General features: G+C 41.1%; 1 pseudogene; it reads right to left on the bottom strand.

Annotated features, from left to right (window-relative positions):
- Positions 1–14,614, bottom strand: part of LOC122794862 — a 146,592-nt pseudogene that overhangs the window by 63,568 nt on the left and 68,410 nt on the right.

Genomic DNA, 14,614 nt, shown 5'->3' with positions numbered 1-14,614 from the left:
TTCACTTTCCAAGGTAAAAGATACACATACACCAGATTGCCACAGGGTTATTGTGAGAGTCCGACAATATTCGCACAAGAAATGGCTGCGAATTTAGCTCAGTTTGTTCCCCCAGAGGGAAGCCAGGTTCTGTTGTACGTGGTTGATATTTTATTGGCCTCACCCATGCAAGAAAGTTGTAAAAAGGATACCCTAGCCCTTCTTAGTTTTTTAGCTGAGCAAGGACATAAAGTAAATAAAGAGAAGTTACAATTGTGGAAAGCACAAGTAAAGTACTTGGGTTATTTAGTCTCGCAGGAAGGTGGACAATTGGAAAATAAAAGAAAACAAGCAATTCTTGAAGCACCTATGCCTACGACTAAGCGGGAGATGATGTTGTTTTTAGGTGTGACTAATTTTTGTAGAAGTTGGATTCCTAATTATGCTGAAGAAGTAGGGCCATTGACCGCACTGATCTATGACACTCCCATGGCAGCTAAAAGTAATATACAGTGGACAGATAAGGCAATACAAGCATTTAATAGAATTAAGCAACTGATAGCAGGATCCTCTGTTTTGGGTTTTCTGAACTATTCTAAGCATTTTGTACAAATGGTTGATTGTAAGGGAGGATATATGACTTCGGTTCTGGTACAGGTACATGGGGACAAACAGAGACCAATAGCTTTTTATTCCTCCAGATTAGATCCTGTTGCAAGGGCATTGCCGCATTGTGTTCAAGCTGTAGTGGCAGCCGCCATGGCAGTGCAAGCCTCAGCATCATTAGTTTTGTTCCACCCATTAAAATTGCGAGTTCCACATTCAGTAGCTACTATACTTTTGCAAGATAAGATAACCTTTTTATCTCCTAGTCGACATTTGTCATGTATGACAGTACTCCTGACACAGCCACATATGACCATAGAAAGATGTACTACTCTTAATCCGGCGACATTTTTGCCGACTCCAGAAGAAGTTACTCCACACGTTTGTTTAGAGAGCATTCATGACAAAGTACTTCCCCAACCAGATTTAACGGATATTCCATTGGTAGATTCAGATCTTGTTTTGTTTGAAAGACGGATCAGCAAAGAAGGACACTGTAGGAAAAACACTAGTAGGGTATGCAGTCACCACAGAAACTGAAGTTTTGGAAGCAAAAGGATTGTCAAACATTTATTCTGCCCAAGCAGCTGAGTTAGTGGCTTTGACTCGAGCTTGTACCTTAGGGGAGGGTAAAAAAGTGACAATTTATACAGATGGTCAATATGCTTTCTCCACTGTACATGTTTTTGCTCAACAATGGAAGAATAGAGGAATGGTTACTGCGACAGGCAAACCAATAAATCACAGAGATTTAATTTTACAGTTGTTAGATGCAGTGCAACTACCACTTCAGATAGCGATATGTAAATGTTCCGCACATACTAACAAAAAAGATCCTGTCTCTAGGGGAAATGCTTTTGCTGATATGGCTGCAAAAAAGGCAGCTCAAGAAAATGATTTGCTTTTACATGATAATGATTTAGAGCCTGGACACCTCTTAGACTTAGAGACACTAAAAGTAATGCAAACATTGACAACACAGAAAGAAAAATGTTGTTGGGTGAAATATGGTATCACCCAACAGGATGGGTTGTATAGGGCATCAGATGGCAAAATGGTATTACCATCAAACCTTTTTAGGTATGCTGCATTGGTTAGCCATGGACCTGCCCATGTAGGAGTACAGACAATGGTTCAAATAGTGTCTAAGGTGTTTTGGTGTAAAGGATTTTCAACTTATGCAAAGCAATTCTGTTCATATTGTTTATTATGTGCAAAGTATCATGCTCAGGGGGGAGTTAAAAAATCTCAGCAGCCATTCCCCACCCCTCCATATCCATTCCACACAGTCTGTATGGACTTTATTGAGTTGACACCTTCAGAGGGAAAAAGGTTCTGTCTAGTTATAAATGATGCTTTTTCTAAGTGGGCAGAAGCTTTTCCAGTAAAACATCCTGATGCACACACAGTAGCTAAGCTTTTAACAACAGAAATAATTCCCCGATTTGGCCTTCCGAGGCGCATTTATAGTGATAATGGGTCTCATTTTGTAAACCAGATTGTGCAGAAGTTGGGTCAAGTGTTTCAAATTGATCTCACTTACCATTGTGCCTACCATCCGCAGTCAGCTGGACTGGTGGAGCGACACAATGGTGTCCTGAAGAGTAAACTCCACAAACTGATGGCAGAAACACATAGATCATGGACTGCATGCCTTCCTTTGGCACTCCTGTATATGTGAATCTCACCCTCCTACAAAGGACTTACACCATTTGAACTTTTGTTTGGGAGACCATATTACGTCCCGCAGTGGCAAGGATTGTTGCCAGTGGAACGTGAGGGGGGGTGAGGATCTGGCGGATTATATGAAGAAGCTGCTAAATGTCAAGTCTCTTGTAACCAATGACTCCTTTGCAGATTCCAGAAGTGAAACCTTGTTAAGCGTGGCACCCAGGGACTGGGTGTGGATCCGAATTGTGAAGAGAAAGAACTGGTCATCCCCCAGGTGGGAAGGCCCATATCAAGTACTTATCTCAACACCTACGGCTGTAAAGATTGCAGAGAGGACTTTGTGGATTCATATCACCCACTGTAAAAAACTTAAGACTTTTCCTTCTACCATTGATGTTGGTCAGACTCCATCGGACCCCTGAACGCAAAGTCTGACTACAAAGGAAGGATGGCCATGTTCAACTGGTACTTGATGATGATTTTGGTGGCGAAAGTAAATATGTCCATACGAGAAGGAACAGTTGTGAGAGAAAAAGGAATGGTGGTGCTGCAAGCACAAACAGGTGTTACTACTATGTTCAAGGTAAAACTTTGTGAAGGAATTTTGGACTGTGCTAAATGGAACAGTAATGATTTCCTGACTCTTGCAAAATACTTGTGCAATAGAGACTGTGCATCCTGGTTAAATGTTTGGTGGTCAACAAATGTGAACGGATGGGAAACAAGTGGTGCAGTGATACCAGAGAAAGATAAAAGCAGGCAACAAAGAATAAAAATTGCGCATTTCCAGAGATGGCACAGGAAAGAATTATGGCAATATGGGACAGAATTATTGCAATGTTACTGTGAATGGCAATGGGAATCCATTTCTGGAGAACCAAACTCATAGTTTGGCAGATGTATGGTGCTTATGTGGAGACAACAAACTCAGATCAAGGCTTACGATTCCCTGGAAGGGAACTTGTGCACTTGCAAAGTTAATTCTGCCATTCTACATTTTCCCAGTTCCAGCAAGCAATTTTGTAAGAGAACCTGAAATAAAGCCGAGGTGGTTGAATAAGAGAAAAAGAGAGGCACCGAAGCAATCCTTCGATAGCGGTGTCTACATCGATAGCATTGGCATACCAAGAGGCGTGCCTGATGAATACAAAGCAATAAACTATACCAAAGATGCATTGAAAGGTATTGCTGAACAACTGGAGGCCACTTCGCAGGTGGCATGGCAGAATCGAATTGCGTTGGATATGCTCCTGGCCAAAGAAGGAGGAGTTTGCAGGATGTTTGGGACTTTCTGTTGTACATATATTCCGAATAACACTGCCCCTGATGGGAGCATCACTCGAGATTTGAAAGGTTTGGAGATGTTATCCGAAGAATTGGCAGAGAACTCTGGGGTAAATAATCCCTTCACAGACTTTCTACAAGCGTGGTTTGGAAAATGGAGTCATCTCATCAGCAGTTTCCTGGTGTCCGTCAGAGTCGCTGTGGCTATCTTGGTGGTATGTGGTTGCTGTTGTATACCCTGTATCAGAGGTCTTCTACAAAGACTGGTTGATACTGCTGTTACGAAAACAATGTACCAGCAGTCGCAACAGACTGGTTAAAGTGAATACATTGAAATGTGACTTTTGCAAATGTCTTGAAGTTTAAAAGTTTGTCTTGCAAATGAAGTAATGTATGCAAAGAAAAGCTTACGTTTTTACCATATATTGCTGAAATAAAAAGACAAATAAAAGTGTTTTGAGGGGGGAAATGTTAAGAGAAAAAGTTTTAAAACACATTATTATTATTTGTCTCTTTCTCCCATCTAGCAAAATGAATATGCTATTTGCTGAAGTGTTGGTAAGAAAAGGTCATTGAACCATGTTTATTAAAGATGGGCTTTATCTATGATAGATGTAGTTTGCTTATGAACTTGAATAACACCTGTTTTCTATACTTCTGAATAAGAGTTAATTTACTGAGGCAGGCACTGGAAAATTCCATCTACCACTGTGGTTTTGAGGTAAACGTTCTACACTAACTGTGGTTTTGAGGTAAACATTCTACACTAGCTGTGGTTTTGAGGTAAAGCATTCTTTTCTGAGGTAAATTGTGATCCTAGATGTTTTTCATAGCCAACTGTCAACTGTTAGAAATGTAACAAGAGCTATTTTGGCTAGTAACAGGAAAGTATAAAAGTTGATGTCAGTAACCAAGCTGATCAGATTGAAATCATCTTGGCCAACATGTTGCTGTAATCTGGTTAGCAGTCAATAAAGGAAATTTTCATCACCTGAGGCAGATGTGACTCGCTTGAATTTTTTCTTCTGACACATATAATAATGACATCCCCGATATTTTGTCTGAGCTCTTAACCCTTTTCCACAATTGCTGAGCACTTCTACAATCTCACCACTTGTGAAGATTACTCACCCCTCTATCTCACACTTTCAGCATTGATAATCCTGCAGGAAGCCCTCCTTTTAACTTCATTAGAGTCATATACCTTCTGTGAATCAGTCTCATTTGAACGTCAGATACCTGGTCACCACTTTGAAATCTCTACAAAGCCTCAAAGCATCTTTCTTCCATTTCCCAGTCGTACATGTTTTACTTTTTATTCTAACCATGTTCTAGTTACATTCACTCTTTCTTATTATATTATTCAGGGCTGGCCTTTGGTCAATTAGTGCCCAAGGCAAGGACTCCATAGCACCCCACCACATCAGCCGGTGCCCTCATCCTGATCTACCTACACCATCCAGATTACCTTTTTCTTCCTTTTCCTCATAGTTTCTTTTACTTTTCAGTTTTTCCTCTATTCCTTCAAGATATTTTAAAGAAACTATTTCTTTACTACAAAAAAAAAAAATGAACAAATTAACAGTGGAAAATCACCCCTGCTAGAGCGGCCCCCTAGATAGCCACCTCTGGTCTGTATCTATCTATATGTATATATATGGGTTCCTATTACGTTATCAAACTTCAACAAGTTCGAACACTACATGACAGAAACCATATAGTCGAACTTGCTGAAGTTCGAACACAGAAAAAAAATAAATAAAAGATGCAACAGTAAACTAACTGCTGTAAGCAGGGGGCAATATACCAACTCCAAGACCGCACTATAGTGCAGAAAGGGAATATTTCCATTTACTGCACTGTAGTGCGATCTCGGATTGGTATATTTAAAGAGCAGGGGGTGAGGGGGTGCAGGGGTGGCTTGCCCCCCTTCTTGCAACAGTTAGTTTACTGTTGCATCTTTTATTTTTTTTCCCCGTGTTCAAAGTTTTGAAACTTCGACGAACAGACAAGTTCGATATTGTCATGTTCAAAGTTTCACAACTTCGAACACGTAATAGGAACTCTATATACATATATATATATATATATATATATATATATATATATATATATATATAGGTTCATAGGTGTGTACTAGGCTAATGGCCCTGGAGCCTTTACAAGCCTAGCCCTTAGGATTACCCTGGCATCATAACAACCGACCTTAGTTCCCAGTGCCTCTGTTGAGCAGAGCCACTGGAGTGATCCCCAGGGTGAGTTTTCTATTTCCCATCCACTCATCAAGATTTCTCTTGAAGAGGGCCAGTGAGGTGCTCTGTTTGACATGTATGGGAAGCCTATTCCATAGCATGGGCAGTCTCTGAGTTATGAACCTGTCCTCCAGCACGTTCTGTTGATTGTGGTAATGAGGTTGAGGTCTCTGGAGCGTGTGGTGCAGAGAGATTGGAATTTCTTTAGATGTAGCATTTCTAACAGATCTGGGTCTGTCATTGCTGTGTAAGTCAAGCAGAGATCGCCTCTAAGTAGGCGATATGAGACAGAGAATAGTTGGAGTTTTTTGAGTCTGTCCATATAGGGCAAGTGTGTAAGGCCTAGGATCCACTTTGTGAGGTACTTTTGCGGCCTCAACAGTTGTTGCAGGTATCTAGTAAGGTACTTGTATTTGTTGACTGGCCTAATGAGGGAAAAGTAGAGGGAGACAATGACCTCTTTCTTCCTGGATGCAAAACCCTTAGTAATGAGATGTGCCACATAGAAGGACTTTCTGACCACAGTGGCAATATGGTGGTCAACAGAGAGGTTGCTGTCAACCTGTGTTCACAGATCTCTTATAACACCTTCTGTGTTCAATGGACTACCATCGATGTGGTAATTCATGGGAACTGGGTTTTTCCCAAAGGGGATGACGACACATTTTTTGGAATTCAGCTTAAGGCCATGGTTCAGACACCAGTCATTGCTCTCAGTGAGGCCTTTCTGTAGGATTTCAGCATCACTTGGGAGTTAATAATGGCTCCCAACTTGCAATCATCTGTGAATTTTGTCAGCCAGATTCCCTTTGTGTTGGCCTGGACTTCTGAGGAGTAGAGACCAAACAGGAGAAGACCCAGGATTGATCCCTGTGGGACTCCACAAGTGACTCCACAAGTGACTGGTTGGCAGTCTGACTTGGAGTCAGCTACTTTCACACTGCGGGTTCTATCTGTGAGCCAGTTTGCAACCGACCTAGTGATATAGGGGTTGATGCCTAGCTTAGTGAGTTTTTCTATGATTCCTGAGTGAGGATTCTGGGGAATGGTATCAAAGGCCTTGGCCAGACCAAGGTAGGCTGTATGAACCACCTTGCCTTCATCCACAGCTCTGGTGACTGACTCAAAGAAGTCGACCAAGTTGAGCAGGCATGATCTACCCAATCCAGAGTTTGGAGATTCCCTATATCCTTGTTTATTAGGTCCATAACTTTGCATATCAGAATTGTCAGGCTAATGGGGTGATAGTTCCCAGGGTCTGTAGTGGCTCCTCCTTTGTGTAGAGGGATGACTATAGCAGTACGCCATTCGATAGGGACAAAGCCTGAGGTGAGGCTGTGACTGAACAGGGCACACAGGTGAGGTGCCATTTCACTCTGTAGTTCATGAAGAACACAGCCAGGGATATTGTCGGGTCCCATAGAAGCTGTATTCTTGGCCTTGAACAGTGCTGTTTTAACCTGTGCAGCAGTAATACTGGGTGCCTGACACAATCTACTGGTATTGTGACTGTTCGCCTGGGGGGGGGGGTAAAGTTGGCACTGAATCTGTCAGCCAGTATATTGGCAATATCTGTTGGCTCAGTATAGGAGGTACCATTGTGCAGTAGCTCAGAGCAAATCTGGGTATTGCCGTGGAGATTCTTTACATAACTATAGAAGGCTTTGTTGTTGTCTTTACTATCTGCTGCAATTCTGTTTTCATAGCGAGCTTTAGAGGATTTGATGAGGGATCTCAACTTTTTGATGAGGCTGATAAGGGTTTTTTTCCAGTCTTGGGACTTCACCTTATTCTGCATAAGTTTCCTCCTTCTGTTGTAGAATTTGTTTATGGCAGGGGACCACTAGACTGGCTTCCTTTTTTGGAGGAGAGCATCTTGGCGAGATCCATGCATTTGTGTACGTGTTCATACAGTGCATTGGTGTATGATTCGGCAGTCAGGCATCGATTCTCCATTTGCATGGGTGCCGTGAAGTTAGCCACCTCTGTTTTTAGGAGCCCAAAGTTAGCTTTGGAGAAATTTTTCATGGTGGTTACCTTTGCTGGGGGGGGGGGGGGTCTGGATTTCCAAGGTGATTAGTTTGTGGTCGGATCTAGCCAGGGAGGGGTTGACTATTGACATATACACACACACACACACGCACACACACACACACACACACACACACACACACACACACACACACACACACACACACACACACACACACACACACACACACACACACACACACACACACACACACATCCATTTCTTCCTTCTTTTCTCCCAGGCTGTATAAGTTAACATGTGGCCCTCTTTATTCTACACCCTTCTTTCCCAATACCATTCTTGCCTTACCAAAGATTAAAATAGCTTCTGTCAACCACCTATAATTGAGCCATTCCCCTGTCCCCATGGCCCATGTTGTACTCCCTCGTCATCTGGTTGAATGATTTAACCTTCCTCTCTTTACTTTCTGCTAAGCCCCTTAACAGTTGTGAGCCCTGGTTTCTCAACCCTAATCTCCAGTGACTTTTGTTTTATTGTTACCAGCTTATTTCACTATGACACTTCAAAGTCAAAGTTGGTAGTTCCTCATCAGACTCTGCCCCACTATATTTAGGTGTACCACAAGGCTCAGTACTTTCATCCCTGTCACTTTTTTTCATCAACACTTTTTCTGCTGACATTCCAAACTTACCCATCATCCTTTTTTCTGATGATATGGAGATCTATAGATATCTCTTCCATTCTATAAAAAAAAAGATAGCTACGAGAAAACATATCCTAATTTTTCCACTGGCTAACACAGAAAAATACTCCTAAATGCTAAAAAGACAAATGTATGTAGGGTATTCATAACTAAACTAAATCTTGCCAAGGTCTCCGACAACTAGCATATATCACTCAATAACTTAGCCCTTTTGATACCACCAAACAGTTCCACTGCCTAGGGATTTGGTTCAATCAACATCTTAATTTCCAACACTATGACACAGGTAAACAAAGGAAAAAAAATCATCTCTCACCTATAGTGCGCTACTAAAATTTGCCACTTTCTCTCTTCTGAAGGATGATTATTCTTCAGTAAAGGTGTTCTTTTGCAACTCAGATATAGGCTACCCTTGGTGGCATCAGCCTTCAAGAAAAATTTCTCTTCCCTACAAACTTCTGCTAAAAATATCTGCAGATATTATTACACACTCTCATAGGACACAGCATCACTGACAGGTTCTAACCAAAGCTAACCGCCGGCCCATTTTTCAGGGGATAAAAGTGTTGCTAAGCTCCCTGTTCTTCAAATTTATCAACATCCCATCCATCTCTTTCTTTTCCAACCATGTATTTCCATGTATCTCAGACTACAGCCATAGATCCCTTGACTCCCAACATAACTCATCTTCAACAACCCAAATTAAAGTTGCATTACTCAGACCACATCTTCTTTAACTTAAGACCACAAGTCTGGGAATCCTTCCCAACCTCTCCTAAAGGATGATCCTCTTTTAAGGTATTCAGGAAATTACTGAAGTACTTTCTCTTCAGTGCTGCCTATTCCCCCTGTTACCCAAAAGGTACATTTGCCCAATTCTACTGTTTTCCAATTTGATCTCTTAGTCCCACATGTATACCAGTGTTTGGATACATTCAACCATTTTAAATGAAAACCTAGGATTTAAGCTGTGTGTATCATGAGCATAGATACAACTAATTTTTCCTGTATTCTTTACTCTGTCTGTTAGTAATGGTATCTCTTTGTCTCACTAATTAATTACTCTCTTATTGATAATTTCTTACCTTTCTTACCGCCTTCACAATGTTTATTGTTTTAGAATTCATTTATATTATGTCTAATGATTCTCTGTTACATTCTTGACAAACTGTGTGCTGTAATACTAGTTTTGTATTCTGTACTTTGTTATATTTCCTGTTTTAAGCTCTTAGACTAAAACTGTAAATGGTCCAAAGAGACTAGTGTTCTGCCTGGTTAAAAATGAATAATATTTAACCATAACCACTCTTCTACCCAAATTCACTGATTACTTTCCTATAGTCTATTACTCTAGCTCATGCCTTTCTACTATACCATCTCCATACCTTCATTTCAAGACCCCATCATATTTCATTGCATTTTCTCCATTCTTTCCTCTCTTCACTTCTTCTTCTCAACTCCTGCCAAACAGTATTTACCACTACCCCATGTCTTTCCAGGTTTGAAGCCTCCATCCGCCATCTGTAACAAAATTTCTCATTATTTCCTTCTGTATTCTAGATTTTCTCCCTCATCACACTCTCTTTGCTGTTTTTGACCACTGTCTCATCAGGCTACAGCCATATGTGTTTCATCCAGCATACAACTTAGGTAAAGCCATTATTCTTACAATGCCTGTTCCACCTTACAAAAAATTCTCTCCAGAAGTCCAGACTTCTGACTGTTTTTTTGCTGTTCAGTCTATTCCTCTCTATTCTTCCTACCTGTATTTTCTGTGGTCCAGTGTATTTTAAGTATGACTTACTTTCCATGTTCAATAAGAGCAGCCAGTTGTCCTCATTCTTCCCATTAAGATTAACAATAACTAATTACATTCCAGATAATTTAAGTTTGCCTTCTTTGCAAACCATGACAGATTGTCACAATATCTCTGTTAAGCAATTTTTGTACTTTTCAGAGTTATTAGGCAATTACCTGAAAATAAATTAAAATAATTCCTTTTACTCTTCCCTACCTGCCTCTTTAGTACTGTATTTACCATCCTAAATAATATTAGATCACAAATAAAAACAAATCTGGAGACAATCTCTTGTTCCCAAAGCAGTCCTATATTGTCCCTCTTCTGTAGACCTCACCCCATTCACAATTCCTGTGCTGTAAGGACTCTTCTGAAAAAAAAAAAAAAAAAAAAAAAAAAACAATGCCCTTTTCCTGTCCATCACTCTCTGAAATTTATTACCTGCAGTATTTTTCTTTTATCATCTTTTTCTTTTACTTATATTAGTTCTAACAATAATTGTACTTTCATAATCAGTAAACAATAGTTGAAATGAAAGAAAACAAAAAGAGAAAGCAAATTAGATAATTTTTTAATAAAATTCCTCAAGAAATATATCAGGGCCTGTCACTGTTTTATGAGGACAAATGGCTGTAACTTTCTGAATCATCTGTATATTAACTTTGAACTGAGAAAAAAACTAAAACTATTTGTGAAAATGTGCATTCTGAGATCAATTATTGTTTATTCTGTATAGTAGAGGTTGGTATTGTAGAGTAATATCCATTGGGTTTGCTACATGGTTACCCTCCTAAATAATCTGCTGGTAGGGTTTGATTTATGAACCTTGTTTGATGTCTGCAAAATACCTCCTATCTTGTTCTGTTCTGGAAAAGGTCTCTAATCTGTGACTGTTTTTTGTTTCATAGCAGAATATGTTTACTATAATTTACTAATATTCACTTGTGTAGTAATTCTGGTTGATCAGTAAACTCTTTCAGCAGTCTTTTATGTTCAGACCTAAGCCTAACTGTAAGTTGATTCAAAAGAGTAATGATACTAGGCCAGGCCTCAAAGAGAGATTTTCTCCATCCATGCTAATTGGTCAATTAGCACCACAGAGAGAATCTTTCATTCAAAGACACCACACTTAGAAACAACGCATTAACGACATATTACCATGTCTCTGAATCGAACAGTGCACCATCATATCTGATCATGCTAGTGTTTTCTGTATCAGTGCACACATCATAGTAATATAGGCACCCCTTACGCAAATAGAGAGACAGACACACACACACACACACACACACACACACACACACACACTCATTTAGTTGCATTCATACCCGTACAGACACACAGAAACATCCACACACTTTGGAGGATTAAGGAGCTGTTAAAAAACAAAGGAGCTGTTAAAAACAAAAAAATAATCCTTGTTTTCCTGCCCTTCTCAACTAGTTTAGACCAGTATACAGGCATTGCTGTATTCTGGGCTGTGGTGTAGTTCCTGTGTTGTCCATTACCTTACTTGGATAGAAGGAAGTTTCTTTGCTCACCAGTGGGAGTGGGGAGCCTTGAGCAGCCTACCTGTCCTTGGGGGAAGTGACCTCAGCACAAGAAGCTGTAGTAATTGGTTGTTTGGGACCATTCCTAGCTCTTTTGTAGTTCACTGCTTAAAATCCGCCTCTGGGCATTTTTTCTGGCTATACTGCTCAGCCAAGCTCCACGTGGGTTTACAGAGTGGTCCTAGCAGCAAGGAACTCGAAAAAGCGACTACCTTCTGGATTTAAGTATATTTGCTTTTTTTTCACTGGAAATAGCTTCTGTTGCTTACTTTAAGCTAGCCTGAACTGTTTTTTTTCTGATTACTGCACTTAAAGTTACATTTGGTCGAATTTAATCGAAAGTTTGCTTGTTTGTTTGTTTAATTTAACTGTGGAGGCTGCCCACTAAAGTGTGCTAGCCTGTGTAACTAATTTATCAGTGTCTCTGCATTTTCTGTGTATTTCTACAAAAAACAAAAACAAAAAATAATCCTTGTTTTCCTGCCTTTCTCAACTAGTTTAGACCAGTATACAGGCATTGCTGTATTCTGGGCTGTGGTGTAGTTCCTGTGTTGTCCATTACCTTACTTGGATAGAAGGAAGTTTCTTTGCTCACCAGTGGGAGTGGGGAGCCTTGAGCAGCCTACCTGTCCTTGGGGAAGTGACCTCAGCACAAGAAGCTGTAGTAATTGGTTGTTTGGGACCATTCCTAGCTCTTTTGTAGTTCACTGCTTAAAATCCGCCTTTGCACGGCTTTGTGCGCATAGCGCAGCGCCGGTTAAACAAGGTTAAACTTGGTTAAACAAGGTTAAACTTTTTCTGGCTCCGCCAAGTCTGCTGTTCAATTTTTCCCTTAGAACTGTTCTACTTGCAATCTAAACAGCCTATACTCTATCTGAAAAGCTCAGCACTTGCTCCTAAAGCATTTTTATACAGGTAAAGCACTCTTAAACAAAAGAAAGTACTTCATTCACCTAAATTCTGTTGAGTACACATCTCCCTATAGGTCCTTTCTGACTCAGTTACACAGCAATCTTTTTCACTATTTCTAGCATGTCGAAGGGTCAGTTGCTGGCGTCCTCTCCTGTTCAGCTGGTGAATCTAGAATCTTGAGGCAATGTTACAATTGCCTCATGTACACAGACAACCCTCTCCTCCTCCCAACAAATACAAATATATGCGAGAGATGCAACTATATAGCCAAACTGGAGGCTGAGCTCTCTCAATTCAGTACTGGCAAGACCAGTCAGGAGGAGAAGGTAACCACGCACACCACAAACCCAGTCTCACATAGAACTATCACAACAGCAAACCAAACACATAAACACACAAAAACATACTTGGAGGCGCTGATTAAAAATCTACCAAAACAACACAGGCCTCCAAAGCAGACACCCAAGCAACCACCACCTCAAGACATAGCACATGCAACACATAGTTCACAAAGTCAGTGTGCTAAACAGTCACAGCCCTTAAGGCCAAACAACATGCCAGACACACTTGTAATAGGTGACTCCATAGTCAGACACACTGACGTCCCGCTCACCAGACTGAACAAGGAAAAGGTCACAGTAAGCTGCCTGTCGGGAGCTAGAATCCGCCACATAAACAAGCACTCAGGTCACTCCACAGCAAGTACAAATATGACTCAGTCATTGTACATGCCGGTGTGAACGACCTGAGATGTACCTCCCTGGACTACATGAAAAGAGACATAGAGGAGCTCTCTGATTATGTAGCCCAGGCCGGTATGACCCTGACCCTGAGCAGCATCTTACCCTCACCAAGAATGATGCCACAGTACAAAGACAAAATGATCAGTTTTAACAATTGGCTTAATTACTGGTGTCATTCTAAGGGGATCCAATGTCTGTCTGCTTGGGATGACATGCTTGACAAGCCACGCTGCTTCGCAAGGGATGGCTTGCACCTGTCACCCCTGGGCTTCCGGATATTGGCCAAGGCTCTTGCCACCACCATAGTGCCTTTTTTAGGCAAGGCTCAAATGACAAACCTACCTCCCTAGAAAACACAAGTGGAAAAAACTAAGGGTAATGCTGCTCAATGCCAGAAGTCTAAACCTCAAGATGCACGCCCTCGAAGCCCTCCTCAGTATGGAGAACATCGATGTCTGTGCGGTGACTGAAACCTGGTTCAAGGCTCCTGAGAGCACCCCAGCACTATCAGGTTTTACCTCATATCATGCTTTCCGGCCCCAAAACTTGGACTGAACCACAAAAGGAGGGGGAGTATCCATTTTCATCAAAGATACCCACACCTCCAAGTTAGTGGCAACGCACGAAGCATCGGAGACTATTCAGGTGCAACTAACCATAGGCAAAACTGCCTTACAGTTTGTAGCATGCTACAGACCACCCTCTCAAACTCAGGAACCCCTCACAGCCTTCCTGAAGACACTGGAGAGTATGAATGTCTCTCCAAATACCATCATTTTGGGAGACTTCAACTACCCAAACATAGACTGGGAACATTACTCAAGCCCCAACACCCTAGCCCAAAGGTTCCTAGAATTCATAAACTCAAATGCAATGGAACAACTAGTCACCATTCCCACAAGAGGAGACAATATACTAGACCTGATCATCACAAACATGGGGACAAAATGCTCCACACGGAAGTATATTCCTCTTTGGTAAGATCAGACCATAAATTAATCTCACTGGAAATCCACATCCCGCCCCACCCCTGCACAAAGACCACAGTGAAGAACTTCTCAAAAGCAAACTTCACACTTCTTAAGACTGAAGTGGTATCCTTCAAGGCCCCTGGGCCAGTGGA

The sequence above is a fragment of the Protopterus annectens genome, chromosome 2.part1 (assembly GCF_019279795.1).
Source record: "Protopterus annectens isolate FY-2018-M chromosome 2.part1, PAN1.0, whole genome shotgun sequence".
Taxonomy (NCBI): domain Eukaryota; kingdom Metazoa; phylum Chordata; order Ceratodontiformes; family Protopteridae; genus Protopterus; species Protopterus annectens.
Note: the sequence above shows the minus strand (reverse complement) of the source record. Positions and strands in the feature narration are given on the sequence as shown.